The sequence below is a fragment of the Podarcis liolepis genome, assembly GCF_965112155.1.
Source record: "Podarcis liolepis genome assembly, chromosome: 17".
In the NCBI taxonomy this organism is placed as follows: domain Eukaryota; kingdom Metazoa; phylum Chordata; class Lepidosauria; order Squamata; family Lacertidae; genus Podarcis; species Podarcis liolepis.
The window spans coordinates 27,154,521-27,175,960 of NC_139571.1; the positions used below are offsets into that span (position 1 = coordinate 27,154,521).

General features: G+C 41.4%; 1 protein-coding gene and 1 long non-coding RNA gene across 4 annotated transcripts in view; one reads left to right on the plus strand and one right to left on the minus strand.

Annotated features, from left to right (window-relative positions):
* LINGO2 (leucine rich repeat and Ig domain containing 2) overlaps positions 1-21,440 on the plus strand; it is a 550,263-nt gene that overhangs the window by 5,654 nt on the left and 523,169 nt on the right. The gene's annotated exons all lie outside the window — the stretch shown is intronic.
* LOC310696616 lies at positions 16,560-20,566 on the minus strand. 2 transcript variants are annotated; one of them, XR_014520644.1, is made up of 3 exons: positions 20,348-20,566; positions 17,965-18,059; positions 16,560-17,182 (listed from the first exon to the last, which is right to left on the minus strand). It is a non-coding gene; the product is annotated as an uncharacterized lncRNA (long non-coding RNA). The 2 variants fall into 2 exon arrangements; XR_014520645.1 differs by having other exon boundaries at positions 16,560-17,219.

The following is a 21,440-nucleotide window of genomic DNA, read 5'->3' on the forward strand; positions in this document are numbered from 1 at the left end:
ATGTAGTCCAAACTTGGGGCTGTTTTTATTAATTTAAGGCTGTTCTCTTATGTCAGGAGTGCTCTGATGGTGTTTTCTGCTTGGCAGGGGGTTGGACTCGATGGCCCTTGTGGTCTCTTCCAACTCTATGATGCTATGATTCTTAATATATTGAGTCTATGGAACTGCCTGAACAAAGGGTGAGAGCACAGACTGATCTAAAAAAATTCATTGTCACTGTTATGTACTGAGTTGAATAGGATCCAAACTGCAGCAGCCTGATTGGTCCTAGAACAATAGGATCCAAAATGCAGCAGTCTGATTGGTCCTAGAACAATAGGATTCAGAATGCAGCAGTCTGATTGGTCCTAGAGCAATGCAGCAGTATGATTGGTTGGCAGGAACCACCCAATCATGCTCCAGATAGAAGTGAATCCACAACCTGATTGGCTTACAGAAGAATTCTGGAATTAGCCAATCATGTGCAGCCCATTGTGTAAATAATGTATATAAAGCAGATACTGTGAGGGGACTTTCATTCATTCCTCCTCACCACTATGAGCTGAATAAAGAGCATGAAATCACTTTGCGACTCTGAGTATATTTCAGTCACTCACTGAACAAGGTTTAATTGATGGTTTGTGGAATTGGGGCATGTGAGAAGAACTTGAATGGTCTTGAAATAGTTGAGAAATCAAGCTAGGAGAGATTGGGTATCCAAATATAGACCTTCCAGTTCACTTCCTACAGTCCTAATACAGGTTTGCATACATACATGCATGCATGCATACATATATACATTTAAACAACTACCAGACTTTTAGAAGACATCTGAAGGCAGCCCTGTTTAGGGAAGCTTTTAATGTTTAGTAGACTATTGTATTTTAATATTCTGTTGGAAGCCGCCCAGAGTGGCTGGGGAAACCCAGCCAGATGGGTGGGGTATAAATAAATATATTATTATTATTATTATTATTATTATTATTAACCTTTACAAATGGTAGTACTTTAGTTGCTGATCAGGTCCATCCCTGGAGAGATCTCAGGAGCTTTTCGTAATGAAGTTGCACACTTTCCTTTGAGCCATTGCTTCAGAATGAACTTTGGTTAGATGTGACGTTGGTAACTTACTTTTCTGCACCCTGTTGACTAGTATTCCTTATTCACATGAAGTCTCTTCTTAATGCTTCACATATGGGCATATTTTACAGATCAAATGGATTTAATCTAATATATTTCTCAGTGTGCTTATCAGTTTAACTTCTGTTCTACATCATGGGCATAAATTAAGAGGTTGTTCTCTCTCTCTCTCTCTCTCTCTCTCTCTCACACACACACACACACTCACACACACACTTGTAAGATGTATTTCTTCAATTAATGCTCTTACACTGAGTCATTGACATTCTGTGGTTTCTTCTCTTACACCAAGCTGAGAATCAGCCATGCTGAGGTTGATGGACTTCAGACCAGCAAATGCATTCCTTCCATCAACTGAAACATTTCTATGTTCATACCTTTTAAATCTGCAAGTACTGGTTTAAGAGAGAAAACAATGCTTTGTGCAAATGGAAGATACAATTAAAACCCCTTCTGGGTTAGATCCATTTACACTTCTTTGAAGAGTTGGTCTGATGGTTGGTGTAAAATGAATTTAATTGGGTTTGTTATTCAACCCCAGTGTGAGTGTAGTGGTTAAGAGCCAGTGTGGTGTAGTGGTTAAGAGCGGTAGACTCGTAATCTGGGGAACCGGGTTCGATTCCCTGCTCCTCCACATGCAGCTGCTGGGTGACCTTGGGCTAGTCACACTTCTCTGAAGTCTCTCAGCCCCACTCACCTCACAGAGTGTTTGTTGTGGGGGAGGAAGGGAAAGGAGAATGTTAGCCGCTTTGAGACTCCTTCGGGTAGTGATAAAGCGGGATATTAAATCCAAACTCTTCTTCTTCTTCTTCTATTCTTCCCCCTTAAAGAACAAAAACACCCACCCCCCCGCTTTTCTAGATATGATGTTTTCTAAGGAAGAATGCTTTCTGTCTATCAGATAACAATCTATAACTTGATGGTGATGAGAAGTATTAAATGATCATCTGTATTGCAAAGTTTCCTCATTTATTCTGTTTTCTTGTGGTGCATAACCACCGTGGCTTCCCACGAATTAACACATAAAGAGTAGATGCACAGAGTGAATCATAACCCACTTCTCCCTCCCTCCTCCAAACTTAACTAGCTTAGTTCCAGCTTGATTTGTGGATTTCTGCCATGCAAATGGAAAGTGTTCTTGGCATGTTTGAGTGACATTTCAGTGACCCACTTTCTGTTGGAAGGAGGCAAGCCAAGTGTTTTGTTTTGTTCCTGGTATTCTTCCCCCCCCCTCCTTTCCACAGAAAACAGCCATAAAATAATACCTGTGATGATTATTTGCAATCAAACTTCTCAGAGGTATGTGTCTGATGAGAAGCTAATCTTGAATTCACTTTGAACCTTGAATCTGATGTCTGTCTGCTTTGCTGAGGAATTTCATTTTTTAATTGATGGACTCCAGGCTATTTCATTGTAATGCTTGCGTATAAAATTTTTGCTGGGAAAGGGCAATTCTGTGTTGGCCCTTGGCTTAGAGTAGGGTTTACCAGAGTAGTGCTCTTTCTGTTATAATAAGTTCATATGAATATGTATGTTAAGAGTATCAATAACAATAAATGTAATGTGATTATTTGACATGGGATCGGTTATGAAGCGTCTCTTCCATAAACAAAAATAAGAGAGCCAGTTCAGGCCCCTGATATAGGAAGGTGGGAAGATAACTTCTGAGATTCCATTTTGAGGATAAAATTGCTTGCATCCAGTGGGACCTTGACTCCACTGTTATAGCAAATGAATCTCGAGAGGTGTCTAGTCATGTTATGTTGGATGTGTTTCAGTTAGTAAGGCTCGAGGATGTAGAAAAGGTGCTTGGATTGGTCAGGGTGACCACTTGTGCCCTGGACCCTTGCCCATCTTGGCTGATAAAAACTATCAGGGAGGGGACAGCTGGCTGGACCAGGGAGGTGATTTACTGCCTCTCTGTGAGAAGTGGTGGTCCCTGCCTGCTTGAAGAAACTCTCCCGATTCAGAAAATCTAAGTAATTACCAGATAGTTGCCAATCTCACCTTCTTGGGCAAGGTTCTTGAGCAGGTGATCACGGCCCAGATCCAGGCATTCTTGGAGGAAACTGTTTTGCCCAGTTTGGGCACAGAAACTGCTTTGGTTGCCCTGCTTTTGTCTCTGGAAATATGTTTTTGCTGATTCTGCTGAACCTCTCAACAGCTTTTGGCATCCTTCTGGAGCTGTCCAAGTTAGGTGGTACTGATTTGCAATGCTTCCAGTCCTACTTGGATGGTCATTTCCAAGGGGTGATGCTTGGGTAGTGCTCTTTGGCCCTGTGGAGCTTTCAGTATGGGGTTCCTCAGGGTTTCATTTTATCCCCCATGCTGTTTAACATCTACAAGAAACTGCTGAGTGGGGTCACCCAAAGTTTTGGAGTATGTTGTTAGCAATATGTTGATGGCACACAATTATACATCTCTTTTACATGTGCAGGTGAAGGGTTTTTGGGAAATGATATATAATGAATTGAAAAGGATGTTTAAACTGACAACCCCTACAAAACCCAAAACCTTTTTTTTACTAGGAATAATGGGAACAGAGGTCCCAAGAAAGCTGACTAATATATTTATGCGATAACAGCAGCTAGAACTTTATATGCACAGAAGTCGAAAGGAGGAGGATTACCAACCAAGGATGAATGGCTTATAAAACTGATGGACTATGTAGAAGTTGCAAAATTGACTGCTAAACTAAGAGGACATAATGACAAACTTTTTAAGGAAGAATGGAAGCAATTGATGGGTTATGGAGGGGTGGGAAATGAAGAAGTTGTGTATGTATATGATGATAAGTGACTTAATAAAAAGTCCTCTGCGTATTTAGTTGAAAATTAAGTTCCAATGGGCTTGGAGGTCCTTCCTTCTGAGTAAAAGTGGTTAAGCTAAGGCTGCTATTTCCAAGCAATGACTGTTGGGGAGTGAGCTCTGTTCTATACAGGAGTAGCTAATACGGTGTCCTCCATATTGATGATGTTGAACTCAACCTGTGTCATCATTGACCATTGCCTGTACTAGCTGGGGCTCATGCCAATTATAGTCTAACAACATTCTCGAGAGCACTACCTTGGCTATCTCCGAAACCTATTTTGCTGTTCTGTTTCGTAGAATTAATTGCAAGTTGAAAGAATGTTTGAGTCCAATACTATTTCATAGACTTCTGTTAGCAGTCTAGAGTGGAATTGAGTTTTCTCTGTCAAACTGAATGTGACTGGAATCTGTTTCAGTACTTGATGCTGCCATATCTTCTAAACAGGGACTTGTGTGATTTTTCTCTGAACTTCCACATTTCTTTAATAATGGAGATGTGTATAAGATACAGTGCTATGATTTAATTTTTAGAAGTACAGGCAGAATGCTTATGACGGTTGTGTCTGGGGCTTTTGTCCAGAGGCTCCTGATTACTTATGATGTGTTTGTAGAGAAATGCAGAATGTCTGTCAGCCAAACTTATAAGTACAATTGGAGGCTAATTCTTTCCTTACCAACTGGGGATATAGTCGTGAAACAGCCTAATCAGATGAATTTTCCTTTGTCTAACAAATGTGCCAGCATTATGGAAGTGTAACAGTGACAACCTGAGTTTCTTTTTATTTATTCATCAAATATATACCTCAACCTTCCTCCAAGGAGCTCAGGGTGAAAAATGGAGGCATTCCCATTTTATTTATTAAATTTAGGTCTCAGAGTGGCTCACAGCAACAAAACACAAGATTTAAAACATAAAATACATAATGAAAACAGGGTGGGGGGAACCACTTCAAAGTAAATTGAGTGTGAGTGACTAGCCCAAGCTGAGCTGGAGAGCTGTCGATCTGAGTGAGAATTTGACTCCATGGCTTGTCTTTAACTTGCATTTGTTGCTTTTTTAAAAACGTTCCAGGAGCATTTAGATCAGTGGAATTATTGCTTGAATTATCTAGAACAGTCTGTTGAGTGGGCAATGTGATATGGTTCATCTGGAAGTTCCGGCTTTGGCAAAACATATCCTAAGGAAATAATCAGTTTCAATAACATTTATGGAGTTTTCTCTACAGGGTCCTGTAAATCTCTAAAACGATGCTCATCTTCTGTGGAAAGCTGAATAGGTGAGAGAACTTACAAGGTTGTAAGTCATATTCAGGAACATACGAGCCAACTCTTAGGGGCTGAGGGGTCTTTGGCCTCCCTCCAAAAATATTTCAGGTGGCTGGGGGCCCTCAAAGTTGATGGGCATTGCCATTCATATGGTGTGTGCGCACCGTGTCATGTGATTGATTATGCAGGGTGGGGCTTACCTGGCCCCCCAATATTAGGATTAACTTAGGACCTTTATTTTCAGTGGGTCTGTTCCAAGTAAACCTTAGTTGAATGCAATCCATGGCCTCTTCAGCTGTACATTTATTGGATAAAAGGCACAGCCTTTATGCTGGAGCCTAAGGCTCGACCTGTTCAGACTGTGCATACCCCTATCTCTCCTGTAATCTTATAACCAGGCTTTTGGTGAAGAAGCCCAAACTAATGGGATTTTGCCTATACCATTTACCCAGTTCTCCTCCTGGTACCATAACAAACTTTTTAGATCCCAATTGAGAATCATCCTCTCCACATTTTTTGCAATTGGATTTTTATGGGGTGAAGTTTAAATGCAAGAATGTTGTTGTTATATGACCACTGTTTGGTATGAAAATGGGCCAGTGGTCCATTGCATGGCCTAATCATCAAGGTTAAAGGGGGTTGCAGTCCAGAACCATCGCTCTGCCACCCATGAGCTGTGCAGTCTTCAGAACTTTAAAGACCTTGACTTGAGTGGCAATGATAGTGAGAGATGATGGGGCCAGAGAAGGCATGATTTTGGTCATTTCCTGTTATGTTTTCCCCATTCTTCTCACTGCAGGTTTCTCCTTTTTTTGGCTCATGTGCTCTAAGCAGATTCTAACTTTCCCTTCCCTATACCACTGCATTGTGCGCTGAGACAGAGATCCCAGCCGTTGGAATGAAGAAGAAAAGTTGCCCAGGATCAGTGTTATTATAAAAGGTCATAAGATGGCTTAGCCATTTTACCACTCTGCCTTTTAAAGTGAATTCTCCCATTTTTTTTAACCAGCATGTGGGAGTAAAGGAGTCTTGGGCCATTAGATTCCTTGCACTCCTGCAGTATATTTCAGGAAGTAAACATCTGCCGAATTCTGGGAGAAATTGTTTAACAGAGTTATGAGTTTTCAAAAGCCCTCTGGAGAGAAATATAAATATGTGTCCAGTCCCCAGCTACTCTCTTTTGTAGCTGGGCGTATGATCTAGCTCCGAAATGTGTTATTCATATTTATGTGGCCCAGGGAAGAAATCCATGTTGTTGCTTCGAGCATTATAGGCTGTGCGCAAAGACAATGAGTTATCATTATTATTCAAGTTGTATTTCTAATATATTATTTATATTGTTGCCCAACAAGAACTAACTTCTTTGCAGTTGCATGAGAAGTAATCTTAATAGATAGTGGATTTGGAGGGGGAGGGGAGAGAGAAATGGAAACCCTTGTACATACTGCAGAAGGGATAGAGCACACAGTGAGTACTTCTGTGTGTTTCAATACATTCTTGTATTTCCATAGTTCTTCTCTTATCTGGGACATCTTGATCAGGGGAAAAATATTGGTACATCCCTTAGTCCAGGCTTCCTCAACCTCGGCCCTCCAGATGTTTTTGACCTACAACTCCCATGATCCCTAGCTAGCAGGACCAGTGGTCAGGGATGCTGGGAATTGTAGTCTCAAAACATCTGGAGGGTCGAGGTTGAGGAAGCCTGCCTTAGTCTGTAGTCAACATGTCAGAGCACTGGTAAGGGAAAGGGTTGAGGCAATGGGTCCCCCTTTGCTTCTCTCTGCTTTCTTATGCCCCCTCCTTTTCCAACATGTTAGCCGAAAATGTCTCCTATCTACCTCAATGGTTCCTTGGGAATTTTTCTTTGAGTCTCAACCAATTCTGTCTGCCATCTGGGAGCATATTCCAAACCTTTAGTCATGCTGCACACAGTGTTCGAAATTAGCCAGGAGCCAGGCGCCTTTTGCACCTGGCTATTGGTCACTTGCCAGCAAGTAAAGATGGCACCTAACATCTCCACCATCTGGAGGTGCATGTCCCTGTCAGAAATAGCTGAAACAGCCACACACTTCTCAAGTCTGAAACGGTTGTGGTTCTGTCACTTCCAACTTCATCAAAGATTCCAGCATCCTAAAACTCATAAGGTTAATTTCTTGGTGACAGCAATTGAAACCAGTGGGAATTTCAGTGTAGTGGCATCCCAAATGGTTAAGAGAAGGAGTCATCTTTGAATGCTTGTCCATCTGGCAAAGAAATAAAACCTTTTTTCTGTGAAAAAAGTAAGGCTGAATGATCAGATCTGGATGGAATATTGTTAGACTGAGTCCTCAGCAATTATTTCACTAGTAGAAATAGCCCATTGTATTTCACTTCACAGGGGGGGAAACACAAAGGACTCTTCCATGATGCAAATCAAAATTACCTCCCTGTGTATTCACATTGTATATTATAAATATCATGCTGGTTTTTATAAAAGCGACTTTTTTCTCCTAGCAATTGAGATACTCTCTGTTACATAAATCAGTTGATATCTGCAAGACCTATATTTTCCAAAGCTGCTTTAAAAATAAAATAAAATCTGTTTGTCTTTGTTCTCTGCTGGATGTAAGCACAAAGCATCAATGTTATTTCCAGCCCTACTTTTTTCCAGGAATCTTGTGATGGAGGCAGGAGTATAACTTCAGTAAAAGAAAATATTTATTGATGCTACTCTGAGAATTACATCGCCAACCTAGACTTTATTCTCCCTTTCCTCCACTCCCTCCCCCCCACCCAGCCTTTATTTTAATAAGAACCACAAATTGAAATGTTATGGCACACATTGTACTTTTATTGCTTTCTTTACTGAGCAAGTGAATCGGCACATTTCATTATGCTATAATGTAATCTGGTTATCGTTTTCAAAAAAATTTAGCAGGAATTTCTCTGCAAACCTTCCTCAGCAAAGCCTTTTAAGGCATCCAGAATTTGCCTTTCAGGGTTTGGTCTGCTCATGAATCCCAGTGCTCCAGGAAAGCTGTTGCATGACCTTTCAAAGTATGAAAACTATTTCAAAAATAGTGACATGTTTTGAGGTGGTTTAATACATTTGTAGCATGTTCCACTGTGTGCTTTTTCATCGGTGATTAAAATGGAGGATATGTAACAATGATGGCTTTAAGACAATGGTTTTCTGGGCGAATGCTTGGTTTCCTTTGAAGCTTATCAGGAATCCTCGAAGAGAAGATTTATAATGCTGGCCAAGTCCTCCTGAATACATCATGCTTGTGGCAATAGAATTTCTCTCTGCAAGATGAGTGCTTGATGTTCTAGAGGAAGACCTCAGGCCTAGGCCAAATCTCCCCAGGTCACACTCCTCTTTGGATGTGCTCTGTACTATCAAGTATACTTGACAGTCCTGGAGCATCTCTGTGAAAAGTAATAAAGTCTATTGATTGCCTCAGTGTCACCCTCTGACTGCATTGCTGGAATATGAAGGAAGAGGCACTTCCATTGCTCCACCCACTTTCTCCTCTGACTCCACCAACCTCGGAAGGTTGCCTCTGTTGCCCTCAGATTAAAAAATGTTCCCCAGCCCTGTTCTAGAGCATTATCTCCATTCATGGTGGGCAATAGTGACTGGTCTTAAGACTGGTAACAGAGCGTGGCGTTGTTAACACATCTCTGTCATGTAGGGGAGGCATCTCTGCACTGAAGGTTTGTTGGTACCTTCATAAAACTTTGGTATTAATATTATTGGTATTAATACTCGGGAAGCTATCTCTGGAGACACTCTTTATAGCACAATTTGAGATCAAGTATTTCATATCGCAAATATATTTTCCCCATATTAAAAAGTCCTTGAAAATGTCATTGTAGTGTCCTAACGAAAGGTCAATCAACATGTGTTCATGGAGTGCTAAGAATTTGACATCACTGGAGTTCAGTCTTATTGCTTGTTTGCTTCATTCATTTTTCTTTCAAGGAGCTCAAGGTGGTATATATGGTTCTCCTTCCCATTTCTTTCTCACAACAACCCTGTGAGGTAGGTTAGGCTGAGAGAAGAAGAAGAAGAGGAGGAGGAGGAGTTTGGATTTGATATCCCGCTTTATCACTACCCGAAGGAGTCTCAAAGCGGCTAACATTCTCCTTCCCCTTCCTCCCCCACAACAAACACTCTGTGAGGTGAGTGGGGCTGAGAGACTTCAAAGAAGTGTGACTGGCCCAAGGTCACCCAGCAGCTGCATGTGGAGGAGCGGAGACGAGAACCCGGTTCCCCAGATTACAAGACTACCGCTCTCAACCACTACACCACACTGGCTCTCTAGAGAGACAGTGACAACCCCCAAGGTCACCCAGTGAGCTTCATGGTTGAGTCAGGATTTGAACTCTGGTTTCCAAGGTCATAGTCCAACATCCCTGGGATGAGACATCATTTCTAGCCTCAACATATTCTTGTCCTTTCTGACATTGTTTCTACAATTTGTATTTTAAGGTCTGCAGCGCTCTCAAATTACAGTTCTCCCACCTTTTCCCCCAGTTCTTTCCTCATACAATTCTGACAGTTCTATTAGCAGCATGGTTTTAATTTGAGAAGCATTTTTCTTTTTCTTTGTGGAGGGCTGGTTTGACCATGGGATATGGTTAGAAAAATGTGAGTTTCCATGCACCCTGCTTTCACTGTCATCAGCAGGACAGCTTGTTCCTCATGCTATGAAAACAATGTTGACACTTTATCAAGGATAGGTAAAGCAACCTGGCGTCAGGCGTTTAATGACTCTCTAATAAGGCAAATGTCTAACATGGGCAGTTAGCACTAATGACTTCCTTAGCACACAGTGTTTCAAGAACTTTGTCCCACTCCCAGACATTAATTCCTTGCTTCCATGCATCATTCAGAAGTCATACAACCACAATTCAGAAAGAAGGAGGAAGACGGAAAGAATGAGGAATGGGAATGTGGTCACTTAAAGCAGATTGGCGGCTCTCAAAACACAATTTCTTGGTAACCACAAGGGGCATTAGCTAGGGAATGTGCAAGGAATGCCATCCTAAAGTACGCACATTATTGTCTGATTCCAGCCCAGCGTGGGTTGGCTTTTTAGCTGAGTAGTTTCCATAATACCGCTAGGGAACACACTTCCACTTGCTAATACCTGCTCCTCACCCCACATATCTATCAGACATATCAGACATATCCTGGAGTCTCACTGTTATCTTCTGCGGACAATGCATGGGCCTTACTTTTGTGGCTGTGCATTCCAGGGATGATCAGTGATGGTGAGCAATGGTTTTTCAGGCAAGAATGTTTGTCATTGTGAAGGTCCTCAAACAAAACGTTTCCCCCAGGCCATCATCTGAGGCTAGGACATTCCAGTTCAGTGGTTGTTTTTAATAGATCCATAGTTATAAGAGAAAATGTAACAGCATTGCTTTTTCCTGTTGGATCTATGCTGTCATAGAGGCCCTTTTTTTTGGGGGGGGGGGTCTGGAATATACCGCTGTAGGCCTGCATGGCTATTCTTCTCTTTTCCTTTGTTTCACCTTCTCCTGGATTTATGAAGATGCTGAGCACTGAAGGCTGAGCTGCCATTTTGCATTATAAAAAATAATGTGTAAATGGGATGATTCAAAAGTGAATGGGAGTTAAATTTGCTTTGATTTCACCCCCCCCCCAATTGCGTGTGCTAATATCAACTGTTTCATAAGATAAATCACTCATTCCTCCAGGGAAATAGCATAGATCTCACAGGGCAGCAACTAATGGCCAGGACTTGAAGTTGCCACTGCACTGACTGGTAAACCAGGGCTGAGGAAGCTGTGGCCCTCCAGAAGTTCTTGGACTCCAACTTCCATCAGCCCTGAGCAGCATGGGTAATGGTTAGTGATGGTGGGAGATGTAGTCCAATCTGAGGTGGGGAGACACCAGTTTTTTGCTGACCTGTGCTGCTCCACAACCTTCAGCAGCAATAAAACTGGGACCCATGCCTTGTATGAGTGGAAATGTGTTCTGTTTATGGAAGAGAACCTTTTAGATCCAATAGTTTTATGTTTTCTTATTTTATTTTATTTTTAAAAATACTGGATTTGGTCAGCTTTCATGGGTAAATGTACAGTGGTACCTCAGGTTAAGAACTTAATTCATTCTGGAGGTCCGTTCTTAACCTGAAACTGTTCTTAACCTGAGGTACCACTTTAGCTAATGGGGCCTCCCGCTGTCACTGCACAATTTCTGAAGCAAAGTTCTTAAGCTGAGGTACTATTTCTGGGTTAGCGGAGTCTGTCACCTGAAGCGTCTGTAACCCGAGGTACCACTGTATTGAGAGAATCTGTCCTAGGAAAAGAAGAACATTAATCTTCAGGATAATTTGAAGTTCATCTCTTAGTATCCACACTGCTATTCATATATTTTGACAATTTGCAGATAAAATATGGATTATAACTTCCTTTAAGTAACAGCGGCAGACGTAGGCATCTGATGATATAAAAAGGAATCTGCAGGGGGGGGTTTTTTAAGATTAAAAATTGTGAGAGGTGAGGCTGGATCCTTACTTTGGTTGGCAGAGAAAGTAGACAGCATGTAAGCTACTAAAGTTATGCCAGTGACATATCTGGTGTTGTGCAGAAGACCCTCTTGAAAAATTATCCAGTTTTCCCAACAAGCAAACACCCTCCAGGGAGCCTCAGCCAATCACAGGCTTCTATTGTACCATTCTTACATGTGTTTTCAAACACTGTTTGTCACATTCACACTTTACATTTACAGTTGTGCATTTAAAACATCCAAGGTGGCTCCATGGATCTGTCTGTGTGACTCTTGGCTTTTTATCTTATTTGCATTAAAAGGCATAATGTTTGCAACCATATTGCAGGACTGACTGACGAATACACTGCAGCCTTGAAAGCAACTCAGGTCCCCATTTAAGGGTTCTGTTTCTTCATGCAGTGTGAATCTTATTTGCTATGAAGCTGTTCCTTAGTGTAAGTATGTCAGGGTTTGTGCAGCTGGTGAACAAAGTGTGTCACGATCCCATCTGACATAGGCCTCTTCTGAGGAAAAGGCTTGGGGCACTGTGGAGAACCTTCCCCCAACTAAAGCCTTGCCCCCCGTTTCCATTTTTCGGAAGAGTGGCAAGGCATGAGTCTGCCTTGCCACACTTCTGAAACTGAGCCATTAAGTAATTTGCTTCACTTGAATTTAGCCATCTGCATACCTTCCAACATTTCTCTGATGAAAATCAGGACATCCTATAATCAACACCACCACTACCATAATCTCTGGGCGTCTTCTAACATAGGTATATAAAAACATAATGGAACATGAAACATTATAAAACTTCTGTATACAGGGCTGCCCTCAGATGTCTTTGAAAGGTTGTATAGTTACTTATCTCCTTGGCTCGGGGGTTGCATAACTACATACCCACCAACATTTCTCTGATGAAAATAGGGACATCCTAAGGAAAAGTGGGACATTGTGGGATCAAATCAGAAACCGGGACTGCTTCTGTAAATCCGGGACTGTCCCTGGAAAATAGGGACACTCTGAGAACTCTGTATACTGGTACCTCAGGTTAAGAACTTAATTTGTTCTGGAGGTCCGTTCTTAACCTGAAACCGTTCTTAATCTGAGGTACCACTTTAGCTAATGGGGCCTCCTGCTGCTGCCGTGCTGCCAGAGCACGATTTCTGTTCTCATCCTGAAGCAAAGTTCTTAACCCGAGGCACTATTTCTGCGTTAGTGGAGTCTGTAACCTGAAGCCTCTGTAATCTGAAGCCTCTGTAACCCGAGGTACCACTGTATATGGTCGTGGCAAAAAATGTATGTGTCTGGCTGGCACTTCTCACCCATTTCCCTGCTCATAAAAATTAAGAACTACGTTTATGCTTGTGTTTCCTAAATGTAGTGAGGGAACCTTCCATTAGTTTGATAACTTCTGATAAGGTTGTCCCAGAGTGGTGCAGCTATAGATTTAGCTATGCAGAGTAGTTCTGTAACTTCATATTTTTTATTTTATTTTTTCAAAAGCAGATGCTATACCTGTTGCCTTGCTCTGGGAGGGGGAAAAACCAACTACAGCTGACCTTAGCAGACTGGGTCAGCATATACTGCATTCTTGTTGAATTGTCTGTTGGTTCACAGGCTCCTGGCTAATGAATCTTCAAGTGTCACTCAAGATCAGTTAGAGTGCAGTCAATGCTCCTTTTTTGTCCCTTCTAGTCATCTTTTCTTTTTAATAAACCAACATTAAATTACTCACAATGGACAAGTGTGGCAGCTGGCAGTGTCACAGAGGGACAGCAGAGCATATTGCTCAGAGGGCAGACTTGCAAAAAGCCAGGAGGCAGCTATTCCAAGCTTAGGTCTGGCAAATACTCAAGAATCACATGTAAATTTGGGGCACAGGAAGAAACAGAGAAATAATGCTTTGGGGGGTATGAACCCGGGCATTTAGCACTCCTGAATTTTCAAGCTTATAGAGTAATGCCTTGACTGTGATTTGAAGGGGAGAAGGAGAAAAATATGTGCCGGTAATAAACGAGTGGAGGGATTCGATTTTACATTTTTATCTCTCCACAGACCATGAGTTAATGCTAAGACATGTGTTACAGTCAGCTTTCTGACAACTGATGCTGTTGCATAATAGTTATTGCAAACCTATTTGAAGGCGATATGAATATGATCACCAACTTCTTCTATAGAGACAGTATTTTAATTCTTGAATTAATTTTTAATTAACAAATCTTGTACCATCTGAAGCTTCTTTTATTTGAGGGTATAAATGCAAAAAGCCTCTTCCTTTCAAAACTTCATGCACAGCCCACAAAAAGGATCCTAGAGGGAGGGGTTTTTTTTAACCATATCTCAGGGGGAAGAGGAAACTTGGCAGACGCCATTGGGGATGAAGGACTTCCTTGGACAAGGCTGGGCTGGGCTGGGCTGGGGTGTCTATTTTAAAAACTTAAGTTTCACCACCATCACTAGTAGCTGCCATGTGTCTCCTCTTCTCTCCCCCCACCCATGTCTCATTAGGAGTCTCATAAGGAATGACATATGTCAGGATACTGTCTTTCAAGAGGCATTGCTGGAGCAAGGGGAAATCGTCAGTCCCTGCTGACTAATGTGAAATAAATTGGCTAAGGAAGGAAAGGTTCCTCTGAACTCAAAGCACCCACCCACAGTGGGGAACCTTCTAGAAGAGGCCATTTTGATGACTCATGAAGCAGCTGCATGCAGAGACAGGGTCGTTGGATCTAACTAAATTGGTTTCTTTTGTCCAGTAGCACCTTAGAGACCAACTATGTTTGTTCTGAGTACAGTGGTACCTCGGGTTACAGACGCTTCAGGTTACAGACTCCACTAACCCAGAAATAGTACCTCGGGTTAAGAACTTTGCTTCAGGATGAGAACAGAAATCATGTAGTGGCAGCGCAGTGGCAGCGGGAGGCCCCATTAGCTAAAGTGGTGCTTCAGGTTAAGAACAGTTTCAGGTTAAGAACGGACCTCCAGAACGAATTAAGTTCTTAACCCGAGGTACCACTGTACCCAGAACAAACATAGTTGGTCTCTAAGGTGCTATACTGGATAATTTTTTTCTATTTATTTTGACTGCGTCAGATCAACACGGCTACCTACCTGAATCCATTGGTTTCTGATATTGAGGAAGAGCAATTTCTTGGTGGTGAAATCCAAGCTTTGCACACAGAGGTTGCCAGGTTCAGTCCCCAGGAATGCCAAGCATAGCAATGAAAATGCTCTCATTTGAAACCCAGTTGGTAATTTTAAGGTAGACAGGCAAAAATGCTGACCCCAAAGAAGGCGGATTCCCATGTTTCTTCCTAACTTTGACCAAATCGGAACCAGTGTCTTCCTTAGAGAGAATTGACATCTTCTCCACAGTGAGCATTTCCTCAATCTCGCAGATGTCAGACTTGCTTGACCCACTTATATGTCAGCAACCTTCCTCCTGATTTTTTCTTATTCAATACACACTTTCACTTAATAGATTACATTTGAATAGCAAACAACTTCATATTTTATGTGTCATCTTAAATATTCATAGCAGCCTGTTGTCTCGGGGTAAATACCATATTTTTTCCTTAGTGATAGCACTTTTAGAAATGAAATCTGCACACGCCTGTCTTGCAAAAACAAAAAACAAAACAAAACCACGGTTCTGGTGTCCCAGATGGTGATAAATTTAATTTTAAACAAGATGACTGCAGGGTAGAAACAGAGTTAAGGGTTGCTTGTGTCTAGCAATCACATTTCATATTTATAGGCTGTGTCAAGTGCAGGAATTGTAGTGCTGTTGTTGTTTTTAAGGAAAGGGCTATTGCCCCTGCTTTCCTTGGTTTTGATTATTCCATGAACAAGTATTGGGAAACTAATCCAGTTTATGAGGAGGCTTCTTTTAAGGTGTCGGAGATGGTAAAATAAAGGATTGGGGTTTGACTAAAAAAGGTTCACTCGGTGCGTTTGAGTCAGTAGGGGCATTCATGAAGATGAGAGAGAGGGCTTGTCCATACATCCACTTGTCCCAAGCCTAGGAAGCACAAGTCTGAGTGGTTTTCCAATTGACCTTTGCACTATCTAGTTAGGGGTCTGAGTGGGTTTCCCCTTCCTCTGCGGCTTTCTTAGGGAAAAATCTGCTTTTTAGCTCCAAATCAGAGCACATGTCAATCTGTGGATAAATGTGAATAAGCCCAGAGAGAGCACTTGGAGAGATAAAACTTCAGTTTGATGCTAGCTTGTAAACAACCCAGATCCTGTGCTTGGCATCAGAGGCCCTTCTCTATGTCCCCCATCCCAGAGAGGTTTGGAGGGTGGCAACAAGAGAACTGGCCTTTTCAGTGGTGGCTCCTCAGTTGTAGAATGCTGTCCTCAGAAAGGCTCATCTGAGGTGCCAGGCAAAAACATTCCTCTTTACAGAGGCCTATGGCTATTAAATAATCTATGGCCTGTGAAAGCATGGGGACTGTTATTATGATCACTTTACTATTAGGCTGTCTGTCGGTATGTTTTTTAATTATGTTTTTATGACTGAAGTTCTGTGATGTGTTTTTGATGTTGTACACCACCCTGGGACCTTTTGATAAAGGATGGTATATAAATTGAATAAATAGTAATGATAATATTAGACGACTGCAGTTCTACTCACCACAGCTCATCACTGATCCCAGGGCTTCTCTTTGCATTGCAAGGGAGAGAGTTTCTCTTCTAAAGCCCTTGCACTTTGCAGAAAGTTTCAGGGTGTGTTGGGCTCTTGTTGCATTTGCAGAGACGTTTGTCTAAGGCGATAGGAAGTTGTAGGAGTCCCCCCTCTCCCCAACCTGTCCAAACGTTTGTGCAAGTCAAAAATCCCCCTCAGAAATCAACCAACCAACCAACCAACCAATCTTTATTGCAGTCAAAGACCAGACAGCAAAGTTAACATCATTTGCCACATGTGCACGATGAAGAAGTGGATGCAATTAAAAATTCCCTATAAACTTACATTAAAAATAACCCTCCTTCAGCTAAAATCTGTATTCCAGAGATTAAAATCAGTACTCATTCGCCGGTCATCACTGTCACCACAGCCTGCCTTGTTCTCATTGCAGAATTTTTCAACAGGCCTGAAGATATCCAGATCTTTACCCCCTCAGAAAAAAATGTGGAGCCTTCTTCATTTGCCAGAGAGCACAATGTTTCCTGTGTGTAACACTTTAGAGAAGGCAAGCAGCAGCAGGAGAAAGTCTTGTACTGTTTCTTGCCATCACCATACTGCATTGCAAATGAAGGGAATCCCTGTTTCTCCCCAAATGCTGAAGTTGGTAGCAAGGACAAATGCATACTATCTGGCTGGCCAAGCTGATGTTTGTGGACCATTGGAAACATGGCATTGAGTGCAAATGTTCAGGGCATCCCAAAAAGTAGGATGCTTAAGGAAAGGCTGTTGTGCATCCTGCTCTTCCTCCAAGTACCCCATAAGTTAGCCATCACATGGAATCCTTGCAACAACACCTGGAAAGGAATGTGGACAACTGCACTGATGGAAAAACTGGCACAAAGGGGGAAAGACAGGAACAATGTTTTAAAAAGACAAAAGAAAAAAGCTTCAAGTGACATGGGATCTCTTTATTACAGTGGTACCTTGGTTCTCAAATACCTTGGAACCCAAACACTGCAAACCCAGAAGTAAGTGTTCTGGTTTGCAAACTTTTTTCGGAAGCCGAACATGCTCCGTTTTGAGTGTGACACTTCCGTTTTGAATGTTACGCTGAGGTCTGTCTGTTTTTGCTATTTATTTTGCATTTTTGTGGCTCTTTTTTTGTATATGTGACTGTGTGGAACCCAGTTCAGCTACTAATTGATTGATTGATTGATTGATTGATTGATTGATTTAATTGTGTGACTACAGTGCATTGTTTATTGCTTTCATTTTATGGATCAATGTTCTTGTTAGATAGTTAAATTCATGTTAAATTGATGTTTTAGGAATTGTTTTTAAAAGTCTGGAACAGATTAATCCATTTTGCATTACTTTCTATGGGAAAGTGTGCCTTGGTTTTGGAACGCTTTGGTTTCGGAAGGGACTTCTGGAACGGATTAAGTTTGAGAACCAAGGTACCACTGTAATTGTACCACTGTACAAAAGGAGCATAGCTTGCAACCACTAGCCACACATGGTCTTCTGTGGAATGACTGTGTAAGGTGACACTACAAACGAAACAGGAGAATTCTGCTCATAAGTAAAGAACAAGAGATATTTTACAGGACAGCAGAAATTCAACCAATGCTCTCACCTATATATTGCTTACGTGTTTATGATGTTATACTTTGTTTTTGCAAAAAAAGCCAACCATATAAAGTTTGTTGTTGTTGCTTTTAAAAAAGCTCCCTCCCTTGTGAAAAAGAGTGGCAAATTGTAAATTATTTAATGCACTATTGCAGATTTACCACCATGTGGGAGGGTGCCATTTTGGGTTTCCTGCCTCGGGCACCTAAATGTTTCAGACCGCCTCTGCCTCAGAGACTTATTTGTGACATTCTCTCAATGCTTGCAAAAAAAAATCAATGTGCTTCTAATCCCTCAATGCCATTATTTCTCTCCCCCACCCCCAGCCACTTCTTTATTTTTGAAAATATGTCCCTTACCAAAGGGCAAACTGCAGCATTCTTTAGATTTATTTTTTCCCCCAGTCTGAAGCCTCTTCCCCTTGCTTTTAACACCTACATGCACTGCATGGTATTTGGGAAAATATCTCTCTCCTCTTAGCATCAACAAAAAAACCCTTCCGGTAGGCAAGAAAAGCCATCAAAAAATGCAAGTTCCAAGCTGCTCAGCACTGTTTGTCAGAGAGAGAGAGAGAGAGAGAGAGAGAGAGAGAGAGACAGAGAGAGAGAGAAACTCTCGCTCTCTCTGTCTCTGTCTAGTGTCTTGTCCCTTTCAAGGGGTCTCATATATTTCCCCCTTTCATAACAGTTTTCAGAAAGCTCCTGTTGTTTAAAAAGAGCGTTTTTCCTTGTTACCAATGTACATGCCATGCAATTCTGAGGAGGAAAACCCTTCAATTAAACAAGCTTTGCAAATAGGTGTTATGGATTATGTGTTGTTAGCTAGCCGGTAGGAGGCGATGAAGTTTATTTTCCAGTACTTTCTGTACTCTTCCATTAGTGCTTTTAAAATATGAATGAAATTAAACTTCAGGGGTTTTTTGTTTTTTGTTATTGCTTCCTGAATGGAGACACGAGCACAATTTTGCTGTATATGCAGGGCATGATTATGTAGGAGAGGCTTGAAATGCCAGTAAAGAGGTATTTTCATGTTGGTGCTCTTCTAGCGGTATTTGTTTTTAGCCTTGTTATGATGTAGCTCTTTTAATATTCAGTACATTTAAGAGCTCAGAGTTAAGGGCTGGGGGTGGGAAATCATGCTATATATGGAATAAAGAACAAGAGCAGCGAGCCATATTTTTCAGTTACAAACTGCTGCAAGCCCAGAATGTTGATTATTTATTTTCTTCTCTATCTCAGCTTTCCTTTGGATTCATATTTGCAGATCCAAGCACAGTGGGTTAGTGATTCAGGTGGTGATTTTATAAAGGCAGAAATTACTACAAGACCGTAATCTGGGCTTGAAATAGGCCACAACTTTCTTGATTACAGATGTGTTAGGCTTTGGCATAGGCACTGGGTGAATCAACCACCCCTCCTGCCGATTGTTTACTCTTTCAGGGTCGATCCTGGGTTCAGGGATCTCCCCATGACACAGATAAAATGAAGTGGTCCCACCTGAGTGCCAGTAGAGTGTTCTTTTTTTTTTAAAGATATTTATTCAAGTTTCAGTATATTACAAAAATAAGAGAAAAAAAGTAAAAGAAAAGAAAACAAAAACAAAAATGAAAATAAAAAGTAAAAACAGTTAAAAACAAATCAATCTTTCTATATCTTATCTTTCATTTGCTTGTTTCCCCGACCTCCTCACACCTCCCTTTTTTGTATTCCAGTTCAAATTAGTTAATTCAGCAAATCCTTTCCCTCTTTGGTTTTATCTTAATCGTTTATCTTTTATTATAACTTTAGATTATCACCTGTTAACAATCCATTTTTACATATTCCTTTATAACATTGCTGCTAAAAACCCCTTAACTTCATTCCAACATCATTCTAACATTCATTAATTTTACAGTATTTCTGTAGATAGTCTTTAAATTTCTTCCAATCTTCTTCCACCGACTCTTCTCCCTGGTCTCAGATTCTGCCAGTCATTTCCGCCAGTTCCATATAGTCCATCACCTTCATCTGTCATTCTTCCAGAGTGGGTAAATCTTGTGTCTTCCAATACTTTGCAATAAGTATTCTTGCTGCTGTTGTAGCATACATAAGGAAAGTTCTATCCTTCTTTAACACCAATTGGCCAACCATGCCCAGGAGAAAGGCCTCTGGTTTCTTCAGAAAGGTATATTTAAATAGCCAGTAGGGGGTTCTATGGCCTGGACTACTAGACAGAACTCTCCCTCTGGACCCCTTTACTGGATTCCCCTGAATTTTGATCCTGATCTGAGGGTGGACAGGGCTCCCCCCCCCCACGACCTCTGTACAAACTATTGATCCAACCTTAGTTGAGCCTTGCACGAAAGTTTTACATCACTCAGACCTTAACAGTTTCTTATGAACGGTTGCTACTTTCACCTCAGTGGTATCCTCTTTGTTCCTTACAGAGAGCTCCTGTACAGGTTTCTCCCTATTAATATTTAGGGCTCTTCCTCTGTCCATTTCACTTCAGACAGATCACACAGACACAACACTGTCCTCAGCAGTATCCTGGGAAGTCTCTCTCAGCAGCCATTCTGCCGCACAGAGAGAGGGAGAACAGAGAGCAGTTAGAAAACAACAGTTACTGGAATAACAGTCACAACAGAATGGAATTTTTCTCTCATGTGACTCACAGTCAGCTAATCACATGAGAGATACTGCCAGAGGGGGGAAATTCCACGTTAAAAGTACACAGTAATTTAACATAAGTAAGCATTCCCATTTCAGGAAATTAAATCGTTATCCTTAACAGTTTATGGATCTTGGGTGGCAGACACTAAATTTCAGAATATTCTGAATGAAACTTGCTTAACACCTTCAAGTTGCCGAAGGAGGTTCTCCCACAAATCAGAAATAAGTTTTCTTTCACATGAAGGGAATCATCAGGTGGCGAAAGGGAAAATAACAAACAAGCAAAATATTAGAAACTTTACAATGATAAATTAAACAGGGCTGTTACCAGCTTTTGGTTCTTGCTGAAAACACAAACTGCTGTGATCACTGGCCTCATTTTATTGCCTCAGTTGGCTTTGATAGCCACTGGGACCATGAACAATTGAAAATATGCCACTTCCTAGATCTGATTACTTCAGACTTTGTGAGGCCCACTGAAATTCCATCTCAAACATAAGACACATGACTTGTTTTCTACAGCTTGTATTCAAACACATGAAAGCAATTGTGTCTATCAAGGCCAAATATATTTATGCAAATAGGATGGCTTCCTGCCCAGCTAAAACGATGTTTACCAGCATGAAAGGGATGATTGCGTGCACGGGGTGGCTTCCTGAGAAGCATGACCTTAGCAGCCTTTGTGCTCTTCCAAGAATGACCAGCTCTCCCGAGAAAATAAAGCATGTTTACCAGACTCCCTTACAAAATGGCACAGGGCTTTCAATTGTACACTCAGGCTGTGATTCAAAGGGTGCAAGTGGCTTGTGGTAACATATTGACCCTGTGAAGC